This window comes from Pseudoliparis swirei, chromosome 1 (assembly GCF_029220125.1).
Source record: "Pseudoliparis swirei isolate HS2019 ecotype Mariana Trench chromosome 1, NWPU_hadal_v1, whole genome shotgun sequence".
In the NCBI taxonomy this organism is placed as follows: domain Eukaryota; kingdom Metazoa; phylum Chordata; class Actinopteri; order Perciformes; family Liparidae; genus Pseudoliparis; species Pseudoliparis swirei.
In genome coordinates this window covers 14,195,035-14,209,263 of record NC_079388.1, presented here as the reverse complement: position 1 = coordinate 14,209,263, position 14,229 = coordinate 14,195,035, and the positions used below count along the sequence as shown (strand labels likewise).

The following is a 14,229-nucleotide window of genomic DNA, read 5'->3' as shown; positions in this document are numbered from 1 at the left end:
TCTCTCAGAGCATAAAAGTATCCCGCTTAAAAGGGTGCATTGAGACGTTCCACATGTATGATCCATGACCTTCCACACCGAAAAGTGTGATTAAAAAAAAAAAAGAAGTGAGCTTAGGTAGAACAAATATTCTTTTTTTTTGTGCTTCCCTTTCATGAGCAATGCGTTTTTGTTAAACCAAACACTTTTTTTTTGTGTAGGCTGTTCAGCTGGATATGTTCAATGCAGGGAAATGTAATTAGATGCATTTAGTATCAAAGTGTCTCAGCTTGTATTGTGAATCAGCAAAGTCTTTCCAAAGCACCGTGAAGCTCGCTGTCCTCATAATGCCCATCTGATGTTTATGCACCAGTAGTGCCGGCTACCAGTTTTCATTCAAAGTCTGCAAAATGCAACGATCAAAGCATGTCTAATTTGAACAAATAGTCTGTTTGTTTTCACGCCATTGGTTCACATACAGGGATCAATATAAAAGGTGCAAATCTTGTTTGTAGTCATTTGTCAATCTGGAGTTAATATTCAACACATATCAATAACTACAATCTTTTAGAATTGTTCAGACATCTCCCCAGACAATAACTGGAGGAGTGGAGCAGTGATAAACCTTCAATGACAATATTTATTTTAGAGTCGCTCCACTGTTCTTTAAAAAAAAATGGTGTCTGCATTTTTTTATTACAGCTTTAAACATGGAGTCTTTGGCAGCCATTGTTTTACAATAATAATAATACTAGTCTAAAGGGTTGCAAAGCATAATATGTCAGTCTTTCCAAGGAACACCCACATGCACACAGAAGATGTGTCCTCTGTTTTCTCTCTGCAGCTTATCTACATAATTCATGTTGGTGCTTTAGTATTGAGAAACGGTAGTGGACGCTCAGGAAAGAGGGCAGGTTCCCATGACAGCTTTCCAATACCTTCAACCTGGTTAATCAAGCAGCAAGTTCATGCCCACTAAAGTTGTATGCCTCCTATTGTATTTGTAATTGTGGTAGATGAAGCTGCAACAGAGAAGGGAACAGTTAAATCCAGTCATGGAAAGTAATTGAATACATTTACTCATGTACTGCGCTTGAGTATTGAGTAAAATGTGAGGCACTTATCCTTTACTATTTTCATTTAATCTCCGAGAAATATGTTACTTTGTACCCCACCACGTTTATGCATTTCTAATTTGTTCTCTTATGGTTTTATTTAAATAAATGTTTGAGGTCCAAAGAGGGAAAACGATTCCATAATCCTGGAAAAAACAGTATGAAAAGTAAAAACTCCAATAATCGTTCATCATAATTATCTCATAAGCCTTCGAAAGGGGGACCACTTGATTACACGCTTACTGTGTATAAGGGGCTCTACCTCCAGGGGGAAAGAAAACAACAACTTTGGCTAAGTCTGGAGTATTGTTTATATTGTTGTATTGGTACTTTAAGCAAAGGATTTGAATACCTCTCCTAAATGTCCATGTGTATGCGCAAAGACAATGAGAATAGACAAAAGGGAATGTGAGGGAAACAAAGCTGCTGAAATTAAAAAGAAGATAAAGTCTCACAGTTCAGGCCCTGCAACAGAGCAGCTCAGTGTGGTGCATCATGGGGTCGAGTCTTCTGCATTTCTGATGATGGCTTTGGCACTCCGGGGCCGCAGCATAGCTCGTCATCTGCGGGAACACGACAGCGAGGCGGCAGTTGAGCAGGGAAAGGGCGGGTGAGAGAGAGAGAGAGAGAGAGAGAGAGAGAGAGAGAGCACTGTGGTGGGGGTGAGTGGGAGGAGGAAGACGAAGATGGGGGTGGAAAGGTGAAGTGTGTGTGTGCGTGTGTGTGCGTGTGTACGTGCTCTCTGCTCTCTCACCCCTTAGTCTCACAGTGGGTGATTAGCCTGAGCAGGTGCAGGGGATGGTGACCCCTCTCCAGCCTCATTTTGCCTGCAGTGACCGGCACAGAGAAAAGGCACAATATTGTTTAATAAATGATCTTGTAGAAAATAGCGTATTCAAGAAAACTACGGACTGTAATTGAGTGGGTTTTAATTTGTCATTGATTTAATGAATTTATCTACATGTAGTACACTACTGCTCTTTTTGTTTGTTTTTGTAGAATTAAGCTACGGACGTAAGCTAGTCAAACAAGCTATTTATAATACAAATGGGAAATGCACATTTTAAAGAAATCTCCATGATAAGTTCTTTTAACAATATATTTGAAAGCCATTGAAGTCTTTCTCCACTGATTTTACACATGAAGGGTCAGTTTACTTAATCAGAGTATTACTGATAATCATACAGGGAGGGTCTTATGAGTTGCTTTATGGTAAATTACTTTTTAAAGGTTTTTCCGAAGGAAATGCACTATCAATTTGCTAGAGTGCCCCTCTAAAGCAGGTTTTTGATTCATTGAGTATCCTCACTGAACTGCAGGAAGTGTCGTGCAATTATTAACTTAAGTATAAGCAATAGCAAAAATACATGCAGTATGTGCGAAACACTGTACTGGGACCTGATTGGACATCCACGGCTTTAATTTCAATGAGGCAAACCTGCTGATGAGAGGTTGCTCAGGTCCTGTGATGCTGCAAATCTGCCTGATTGGAAGAACGTCAGCAGGTCATGCCATTCAAGTGCAAATTCAGTTGTTATGGATATGTCCAAAACCTGTGCGGGAAAAAAAGGAATTGTTTGTGACAACAACGCACTAACCACTCAACGGTCACGTGTAAATCTTGCTTCATGTTTAGAAATAGAATATTATTTATTGAGGCTTTTTTCTGACTACTTTATCCCATCGCTATTTAAAAAATGGTCTTGATATTTTCATTGTCCGATAGTAGCGTACAATGGTACTTTATGATGAGTCTATTATATAATGGCATATATGCAATTTGGCCTGGAGTTACAAAGACCCATTGAGCTCAGGATTATCATCTTCATAAAGCGTGCTCTTGCTTGAATATGGTTACCTTTTGACTTTGATATTCAGTGACCTTTTTATGTTCAGCGTTTTCAGTAGCCTTCAGACAAATGTTTACATTTGTAAGCATGACAATGGAAATGCAAGACCTTCCTCTTGGATTGGAATGGAGAAAAATACAAGAATACAATATTGTACACTTCTCTCTGACTATTAGTGTTTAGTACAATGTACTGTGTTTCTCGATGGAAAACAAATTACTTTGAAATACATTTTATTTTTAATCAATATTATACTGTAAGTAAGTAGAGATAAATGCCATGTGCACAGCATATTTATATGGAACAGTGCCCTGTTGTCGGCAACGGGATCACTGCAGGATTACTTTTTTGAGTGTTTCAAAGTTCTGTGTTTTTCTTCTTACCCCAAATGGGAGAAGCATGTTTAAAAAGCCTCGGGAGAAAACCATCGCTCAATTGGGTACAACAGGATTCTGGGAATACATTTAAGAATTATTTAAGAACTAATACGAGAGGAAAGGGAAGTCGGTATTTTTGAGGGACAACAAAGTAAATCACATGGCCGCAAATTAATTGAAAGTCACACTCTAGTTCAACCCGGAATTGAGAAACATGGAGTCACACTTCTAAAGTGACAATCGGCCATCACTAAATGAGCCTATATTGTGCAGCAGTGCTTTAAAAAAAATTGTTTTGACAGAAATAGACTGGGGGCAAAAAAATATTTTAACCGCATCATTCAGTTGCAGAAAAGTACTGCTACTTGATGAATGAGGCTTATGTAATGGCAGTGAAGCTTTTCCAATGGAGATGTTCATACGTGTTGACAAAGTATCCAGTTGCATTAATACCAGCGAAGACGGAATTGATGCCCCGCGCTCTAAAATGAGAGAATAAGCAGTGTGATGTGGCAACGTGACTGAGGAAGACGATCTATGGGCGCTAACACGACATGGCTCTAAGGATGGCGACGGGATGGGGAGAGCTGACTATAAAGAGATCATTCTGATAAATAGACTTGATGAGGCTGGATGGTTGAATGTTCTCTCTACGGGGGAAGTGGGCCGAGCCGTCATGGCGGTAGTTCTGCAGCTCTGATGAAGTAGAAGGGATTATGACATTCGTTGGGTAAGCGTCTCTGATTTTAAGGGATGTATGTTACTGCAGCTTTAGGTCTGTGCACCCCTTCTGATTCACAGTAGGGACAGCTATATTTACTCAGTTAATATATTGAACAACATTTTTTTATCTTTGGCTATAGCTGCATAATCATCATCATCCCCGTGAGGCTGCATCACAAGATTATAAATGTTGATACTGTGTCTTGTGTACACGTGGTTATTTTTGCTATTTAGTTAGCGGAAATGTCAGTAGGTGATATATCCACAGCAAAATACATAGAATGCATCGATTAGGTTGTGACATATCTAATCAAACTACCGTGACCATATGGTAGTGCTAGATGTCAAAAGGTCAACCAAAACAATGACACATCGCACACAATGACCCCTGTGAGCGCCTCTATCATCGGGACATCATTGTTTGTTGTTGTTACAACGATTAGTTGACATAATCAATGACGTAGATTATGAAAAATCGGCGACACATATTTTTAGGGTCGAAGCATCGTATATAATAAAAAGATTCAAAGCTACCGGTGATTTTCATTGGACATTGCAATGCACTACAGGAAGTGCTGGGCAAGACGTGGGACTGTAATAAGTCATTTTGATTGACTTTCAGACGCTTGCACTTTTATTGTCGGGCAGGATGGACTATTTTTTTACTTTTGGACTTTGACTGTCACTTGCAACCCAGTTATTCTTTAGTTATTTTGCACTTTCAGAGGCTTGATTGCTATTTTGAGTTGCTTTTAAAACATTATTTGTACTTTTTGTTTACTTTTCAAGCATATTTGCACTTTAATGTGTATTACTATTTAATGTATTTGTTATGATGATCTGATGTTCATATCTTGTTACTCAAATACATTTGAAGTTCAAATTCAAACATTTTGTGTAATTATTTTAATTTCTTATGGGAAATAGTGATTAGATGAGTCGACTAATTGAAAAAATAGTCGATAGATTTCAACTAGGAAAATAATCTTTAGTTGCAGCCCTAGTTGTTGCCATTTAAAAATGACCCATGTGATTGTAACACAACATTCATGGCATCACTTCATATCCTGCCAGCTCATGTAACTATCGGCATTTCCTATGAACAGAATAGTTGTGTGTTTTTTTTACCTTAGGAGAGTTGACCAGACTGATTGGCAGTGCGGTCCTCTCTACAGGGGGAGCGATCGCCATTCTGGAGCGGAGGAGTAAGAAACTGTCCTGTTTCTGTGGGTATCAAAACGAGCCCCAAAGTATAATAATAAGTACCGTTTAAACACATAAGGCATCATACTCAAATGCCACCATAGGAAGGCAGAGCAATTCATGTTCCCTGAGTTTCAACATAATTCATCGGTAATCATGTTGAGTTAATTGCCATTAGCTTGCCATAGGAAAAAGTCACAATGGGTAATTAAGTCAATTCACCTTTTGATTTTTTCAATTCTTTTTGAGGATTTTGTGGATAATCTGTCGTGATGATTTCTTGACAGCTTTTTTCTTGATAATACCTCACTAACATAAATGATACATTCATACAAGGTTGCTCAGGATGCTTGTATAGCTTCAGCAAAAGCTAAAGGCCATGAATATATTGAAAGACTTAGAAAATAAAATAAAAACCTGAAGGATAGTTTTTGATTCTTTAAACATGTTTTGATTTGTTGATTATTCCCCAGATAAAGCTCAGTATGTGTGTGTTCTGCTTGAATCAAGTGAGAATCAGACATTCTATCCGAATATGCCCAATGTGACATACAGCTGTTTGTCAGTCAGCAGTGTGCATAAATTCCATCACTCCGATTTAATGACACAAATGTCAGCGGGGCAGGAGGGACAGACATTAGCTAATGTTTTTCAGATAATAAATGGATGGAAAACTGGCTGCATTTTCTTGCAAAACTTTTTTTTAATAATACTGGATCCGAGAACCACATCTAAAATACAATACTCATGCCCAGCACGAATATCTGACTTGCATCCCAATTGCAGCAGATGTTCAATCTGGCTAAATGAAGATGTGAAGTGTAGAATAGACAAGTGGAAGTTCAATCACCTAACACCCAGGCCTATCTCTTGCTTCCACGCTCGCGTAGAACATCTATGGGAGAGGAGCTGACTGTGAGTTTTCATCTGTGTGTGTGCCGACGGGAAAGTATAAGAGGACTGAAACAGCTATTCTCTCGCCGGGCTCCATGTCTCCTTTCAGCTTCTTGACACTCGAGGAGGTCTCTCTGCTCTAGTTTCCCCCTGACACACTCTGTCTCTTGAACAACACCAACGACATCTGCAAATCCCAAAACACAGTTCGATTAAAACCTTTTGGCTGCTGACAAGGCCCCAGAAGATGGCTGACAAGTGCTGCCTTCGGGGAGTAGGTTTTAGTCAGGTCACCCCATCACTCTCCCAAAGTGAGAAATAACAGAAAGTGGCTTGCTGATCCAATGTGAGACTGGTGCTCATGTGTGCATACTCTGGAAACAAAGAAGTCTCACGATCTGTCATCAAAATGCATATGAATGAGCGGAGCGACTGCTTTTAATTTATGAATGTAGATGCAGTCGGTACAACATAAATATTAAAAGATAAAAATGCAACAAGATTTGTTGGCTTTTACACCTCGGCATGCATTTGATATGTTGAATTATATCCAAATAAAAATGTATTCATATAATACACATCTGTATTAACTAGGGTTGTCAGCGTTAACGCGTTAATCTATGCGATTAATTTGGCCGCGATTAACGCACTAAAATATTTTAACGCAACTTTGTTTACTTCCGGTGTGCGTTGAAGTTGTTGCACTCCTGTGAGTGTCAAGCCGCGGCAGTCCGCCTCCTTCCTCCCGTCTGCTCCTCGATATTCACAGAGAAGCAGAGGGCGACGTGTCGGTGACGCGGGGCGGAAGGTGCAGGTGACTTTTTTTTTGCTCCGCTCGATGCGCGCGCAGACACGCCGGCATGGAGCTCTGCGGCGCGCGAGACGGAGAGCCGAGAAGAGTGAACGACACGTCGAGACAGAATGACATGCTGTTGTAGAGACGACCAACAACAGAAGTTTAGTTTAATAAAAGAACAAAGACGTCTTGAAGAAAAGAACCGTACATTACTTCTGCTGTAATCTGGCGCTATAGAGAAAATTACAGGGGGGCGGGGCCTCACCCTGATAGAATGGTGGGGGAAACACTGGGATGTGTCATATGCAAAAGTCTTTAAAAGGTGAATTTAAATTTTTTTGTAAAATCGAGAAAATGCCCCCAGACTCCAGAGGGTTAACGTGACATATTTGAATGTCAGTCAGTTTACCAAGGCCACTGGTTCTGCTGCTGTTCAATGTTAAAGATGACAGGACCAATGGGGTCTCTAATACACCTTTGTTTACTAATCTGGATGTTTCACTGAAGAAACAATTTATCATCCACGATATTAAATACCTCACTGGCACTTTATTGTCATGATCTGGAGTTTGTGTTAGTTTTGTGTCTTGTTTGGAAGTCCTTGTGTCGTCTGTCTTCCTGTGATTGTCTGCCCTGGCCCTGATTGTTTCCTTCTGTGATTGCTGGCCCCGCCCTCATTGTGTCCACCTGTGTCTCGTTCCCCGTTGTCCAATCCTCTCACCTTGCCTGTGTATGTAAACCCTGTTCGTCTCATTCCCAGTGTGGCTTCGTACTGTTTGGTCCGTGTGTTTTGTCATCCTGTTCTGGTTTCTTGGAGTAAAGATTGTTTTTGTGCAATAAATGTCGGCGTTTGGGTCCTCTCTCGTTGCGACAACCTGGACTGCGCATGACATTTATAGGTAGGAGCCTCTTTGAAAAAGAATACAATTAAACAAGTGTCTAAAATACACGCTGTCTGAAGGGATTACTCGTTCATTTAGAAGATTTAGTCTTTAGAAGAAAAAAAACCTTTTAATCGCGATTAATGAATTTCAAAATGTGCGATTAATTAGTTACATTTTTTTAATCGATTGACAGCCCTAGTATTAACAGCACTGGGGACACAATAGGTGCTTGAAAATGTGATTTGGCAAGGAAACCTGCAAGGATGGAGTAATGCAGCGTGATACACAATCTAGGCATTCAGTATTAAACAGTCTATCGGATAGTTTTTTAAAAGTTTTAAATGAGGCTGACTGCACATGTTGGGGATAAACAAACATTTTCATTTGATAAATCATGATCATACGCAAAATTGTTTACAGAATGAACTCAACAACTGAAGCTATCCATCGTGCTGTGAGCTGTGACGCATCATACACAGTGAATGGACTGATTGTTTAACAATACCACTACCTTTGTTATGTAATCTATAAACGATAAATCACACCTGTCGCATCAACGAGAAATCTGTAAGCAGTACATCACACCTGTCACATCGACGAGAAACAAGTGTGGTTCCGTTATTGTGGAGAGACGGACATGAAAAACAAATCCGATTACAAGATTAAGGATTAAGGTGGTACTGCGATTAAAGCATCAATATGGTTTCTAGTAACCCACGTAGAGCCGTGTCAAGGCGTGATCACATCTAGTGATGTGTCAGGTTAAACGACAGAACTGATGTGCAAAGCTGAATTCTTATAACTCAAAACTGTCAAACTACATGGACTGTACAAAGTCAGGAAAATGAACAATGGCATGCCATCTATGCAAAAAGAATTCCCCAAACCGTTATGCATCAACCCATTTTTGGCACACCTTGAATTGTGTCGCCATCCAACATTTCAAGCAACACTTTGCTTGATGCCTGCAGCAGCCTGTCGGGGTTCACTGTTCACTTTTAACATGACATGATGTTTCTGTACATTAATCTTCTCTAAAGGAGAAATCGGCCTGACAAATGCAAGCAAGCGATTCCTTACAGATTGTGTCCTATTTTTGCAGCAAATCACTTGATCAATGGAATTATGTCGTAGTTAATTATATTTTAATTCAGGTTTTACTCCCACGTGCATTCCCTGTTTTTTTTTCTTTACGTTTGAGAAAACGGCACATTATACTTCACATTATTCATACCTCCAGTCAGTTATTCTATTACTCAACATTAAGGCATGTCTGTTTTCTTTTCTCCGTTGTATATTTCTTCTTTTCCAGAGAGCAAATTGATTTTAGGACTCAATATTCATTCACGTCTGCTGGCAACTAGCTTTTTCAAATTGAGTTACAACTTCATGAGTCGACACTACAGCGTGTGAGTTCAAGTCCCTGTGCACCCACTGAGTGGAACTTACTCTTCGCAACATTACTCATTCTTATCTGCAATATGATCACTTCATTTATTGAGCGCTAACCATCTATTAACATGTATTGGTGAAAAGCGAGACGTTTCAAAAGAAGAGGTTTTGAATTAGGAGCGTTGACCATGCTCCTCATTTGCGTGTGACGCTTGACGTGACTTGAAATTCGGTTGCCAAGTCAAAAAATTACAAATCTGTGTTCAAATGTTCACATAGATGTATCAAGATACCAGAATTGTGATGATATCAGTTATACAAATGATATATCTTTAGACCAATACATTGACCAAGCTAAGTATTCTTCTTTTGTCTGCTTTAAATGTCAATGGTAATTTAACCTTTAAGTAATTTAACTTTATATTAAGTCTGAGAAAAATGTAAGGCAATGTATCAGCAAACTGCAATCTGGCAGTTTCCGCAGAGGTTTCCCTCTTTACCGAGGATGTGTGGCCATCAGACACCCTCCAAATCACAATTAGCTTCTATCTATTCAGCCAATCAGTATGAGCCTCATCAAGCCTCTCATGGATTCCCTTTTTAAAATGGCAGCAATGACTTTACTTGGCTTTGATGACCTCACAATAGGAACAGATACATCAATTTATTTGCTGAATGTTCTGAATGTCCTGCCTAGTTGATTCCCCTCAGATGATGGAAATCAAGTTATGTAGGAGTCTACATTTCACAGATGTCACATGTTGTGCACTAGATGCAAGTAATAAATGCACTTCATTAGAAACCAGCAAATTAAATTAAGCTCCGAGTCCTCTAACTATGGCATCAACATGCAAAACCTCAACGTATCTTTATTCTCTGGCATAGTTGAAATGTATAGCAATATATTTAGAAAAGATTCAACCAGAATCAAGTCTCTCATCCTTAGGAAAGAAGGACTGCATCCCATTCTATTATGTAGGAGGAACAAACACACCAGTTCTTTCGCCCGTGTGGTGTATTTTGCATTACAGCTCTTAAATATACAGCCATAAATATAGATATGGGCTCAGAGGCCCACAAGGTTTCCATGGTAGAGAATACCATTGTTTAGAGTTAGACCAGATGTTTGACATGAGGAAGCGCTTATGGAATGACGTGACTCGACTCCAAGGCTGGAGCAGAACGCCCTTTCCTGCTTCCTTAAAAGAGGTAACACAAATTCATTTGTGTGGATTTCCTGGACCTTCTGAAATCACCCGGGCTGTAAGCAGCATACGCTCGTAATTAGACCTGTTTTCTTTCTGTAATAAAGCTGCATTATATCAGCAACAAGACAGTGTCCGCGGAGATCTTTTCATCACCAACATTCTTCAACATCACGGCCGACTGAAGATTAACAACACCCGCTCCTGAATCCTTTTCAAATAAAAAAAATAAAAGAATCCATGTGATGGATTGATGAGCAATTAATTTGCCTGCAGCATCTGTGGGGGCTAAAAGGGTGAGTTGCCAGCTGATGACACAGCGACGCATTAAGACCGAAGCACTTGGACGATAAAATGCGATCACCGCTCCAGTCAGACTGCAACCATCCGCCACAAGTTTTGTTGGAGGCAATTGACTTTTACACTCACTGATTTCTCCTCTCAATCTATCTGAGTGGGTGGCAAAGAAGTAAGAGGGGAGAGGCGCGAGACATTAAACAGCGTCTCTTTACCTGCAGCTCCGTTCACCTCCTCATCGTAAGGGGCTAATTATAATCCGGGTCCCCTGTGTGACTACAAAGTGCCTGCATTGAGAGCTGCCAATTGATATACAAATCTCAGATTTCAAAGAGGCAGTTGATATTTTCACTTCCTTCTGTAAAGAGAAATGACATAATGATGATGATATTTCTTCATTCACGCATATCCAGAATAACTGAGAGGCATTGCAGTGGTTGTCAGTGCTGGTTTGTGATTGCAGTTTTTTTCTATTTACACATCAAAACACTGAGCACCATCTCCATTAATGAGCTGTTCCTCCCTCCCAAGTATAAAGACCCCAGCTGTCACAGTGAGCAGCGCATCCTACACTTGTGCCGGTCTACTTTTATAGTGGGCTGTTGTGTGGATGATAATGCCATCACGAGGATAAGTGTCTCTGAAGAGAGCGGCCTTGCTGCTGTTGTCTCACACCCGTCACTTCCACTTACTGTCTCGAGTTGAAACAAAGCCACACTGAGGACCATATGACTCAGATCTTGTTTTCGTTGATGTAAGACTTGACTCTGTGACACTGAAAGAACCAGGTGGCTGAATGTGTACATTTCCAAATACATTGAGTTCTATTTGTATGCCTTTATGGCAGTTTCATAAAGGCAGCTTCTCACACATAGATTCCTTCCTGTGTTGATGCAGGGTCGGAGCCCAGGCTCCTTTTTGTTCCCTTATGTTGCTTTGATTTTACGAGATTATTTACAGTATTCTTTTCCTGGATTTTGCTGCCAAGCAATATTTTACCCCAAAGGGATGCAACACTATCAGATTGCTGTCTTTTCAGAGTTGGTGCTGGGAATTCCTTTGAGCATTTCAAAGACAAAAAAATGCCTTTGTTTTCAAAAACTCTAAATTAGAAATGGTATTTTAATGCAGCTAAGCAAGAATCACATAAGTATTTCCAATAGAGAGCTTGTTTTGTTCCTCCATTTGTCCCACTTTTCTCATCAACTTCCATCTTACCATCTCTACTCTTACCTCTGGAGACTGATTCGTCTCTGGCTGGTAAAGCCAGAGTGGATCACCTGTCCCTACTCTCCCCAGACTGCTACTTACTCCTCTGCCTTGTCATGCCTTATTAATGTCTCCCATTTCTGACACAATTTATCGTGCACAGATTAGACGTAATTAACCTTTTAAACAAAGAATCCTGTCCAGCCATGACCCGTTTACACCGCTGCCACAACATTATCTTCTGCTGTGTGTTCTCACTCCCCATCCTACTTGCATGATGGACACTTCCCGTCTGATTTTGTCATTTTTAACTCTCCTTTAGCTGCCAGTTTAACCTTCTCTCTCCGTCTCTCGCAGATATTGCTCTCCTGTCTCACTCGCGCCCGTCTATCTTTGTGGCTCTACCTCAGCATGAATGTTTTATGTGTCCCTAACATGTCAGCCCCGAGCTGCAAGGTAGACAAACGTGGCTGAAACGAGCTCAAAACCCACAAGTCGAGGGACACTCCCGTTTCTGGCCAGAGGATAAGCCTGCCAAAAGGGGCGATGGAATTATTGCTGTAACTGCAGCTTGACCTCTAGAGAATGAACATATAGCAAAATATTAACTATGAACTCAAAGTCTGACCTTGTGGCTTCGCAGCTTTACGGCGCAAGCATGACAGAAAGGACCAGAGATAACACGGTATTGGACATCCTAACGATGGTTATTTTATTCATAATGGCTGTGTATATCAATTGTGACCACAGTGACACATTTCGCATTACGGCGGCGGCGGGGATGGAATGACTTATGGGTCAGTGTGACAGGAGCTAATCATGCTAGTCTCATACAACAACATGCAGGATGATAAATAAGAGGAGCATGCACACACACGCGCACACTTCATCCGTACAGATACGCTGAGGACTGACCTTCAGAATAAACTCTATTCATTCTCTCTCTCCTTGTAGATTCCACTACAAACAGGGTGGTACTTCTTAATTGAAATAATAAGGCAATTAATAAAAATGTGGCTAAGGTCACTGCCCATATGATGGTGGAGTACTACTTAATATGGACTGAGAGGCTTGGGTTGAGTGTAATGGTGAGGGTCTCGGGCATACATTAAAAAAGCAAATGATGTGTATCTCCTCTCTCACACGCCCTCTCATTCCCAATAGCGACGCACAGCTGCCATCGCTCCAGCCACCCTCTTACTTCAAGCATCCCGTTTCACCCCCGAGCTGAAAGACAGAGTGCCCTTGCAGAGTAATTATATTAGGTTTAGTGATGGGGGATCATAAAACTTAAAGCACTCTAATACCTGGGAATTGGCTTTGGGTTTGGCTGTGAGTCATGCTGTTGTGTTTGATGTTGTATCAGGCCGGCATACCTTGCCTGGCTTTCCATCATGCACAATAATAAGGCGGGTAAATTAATAGTCTTAAATCAGCATCCTTAGGAATGTTGCATGTGCCGTCTTGCTTATTGACAGGTTTAGTCCCTGGACCAGTGATCAGGGTGATGCTATTGAACTTTATGGGGACATAAAGCCTCATTGCATGCTTGCCACCGCCTTTTCCTTTTTTTACGCCTGAACTTTCCTCCCTTCTTCTACCCCATGCTTCCCCCCACGGCCAGCAGGTCATAACAAGAGATAGAAATCCTCGCCAGCCATAAGAGCAGGATCAATAACAGCTGAAATTATCCTTCAGCTGTAATTAAAGTATACAACAGCCCCCTTGCACCCTGCCAGGCTCCTTGTTCTTCACCCTCTTCTTAGCACACCCTGTGGATGCTGTCCCGGTGTCCCATACCGGCCTACTCTAACCCCTCGCATTACTAATACCTTCGCTGGCTGATTTCTTACACGCACACACAAACACACACACACCTTCAGCTAAGTGGTCCACAGCGGCCTGTGCACACCAAGGGTGATGGTTGAGTAATGACTATGGATTACTTCATTATCCCTCCCCTTACAGGCTGGCAGGGTGCTTACATGGGCTGCTTTTAACAAGCTGAAGGGAAGGAGGGCACTGGAAAAGAGAGTAAACAGTCCCAGTGCTCATGTCATAGATGTTAAACACCAAGGATTGCCTATATTTTCCAACACATACAATCTTTCTCAATCCGTCTTACTTTTTTTTTTTTTTTTTACATTTATGCTTCTCAATGTGAAGGTTTTCATCAAGGAGCAACACAGCTGAAGAGTAATTCATGAAGTGTTATTGCCGATCATAATAATTCCTTCCTTTTTTTCTATTCAAAGCATAATCACAAGTCCAATAGGTAGTGACAGATGTGAAGTTGATCAATATA

The 14,229-nt window shown here is 40.8% G+C and overlaps 1 protein-coding gene across 3 annotated transcripts in view; it reads right to left on the bottom strand.

The window, feature by feature from the left end:
- Window positions 1–656: 656 nt before the first annotated feature.
- Window positions 657–14,229, bottom strand: part of LOC130196771 (uncharacterized) — a 103,734-nt gene continuing 90,161 nt past the window's right edge. For all 3 annotated transcript variants that reach the window (XM_056419115.1, XM_056419125.1, XM_056419154.1), the window contains 4 exons: window positions 2,533–2,647; window positions 1,849–1,921; window positions 1,550–1,657; window positions 657–1,001 (listed from right to left, as the gene is read on the bottom strand). The gene's annotated coding sequence lies outside the window, so the exon portion shown is untranslated. The remainder of the gene's footprint in view (window positions 1,002–1,549; window positions 1,658–1,848; window positions 1,922–2,532; window positions 2,648–14,229) is intronic.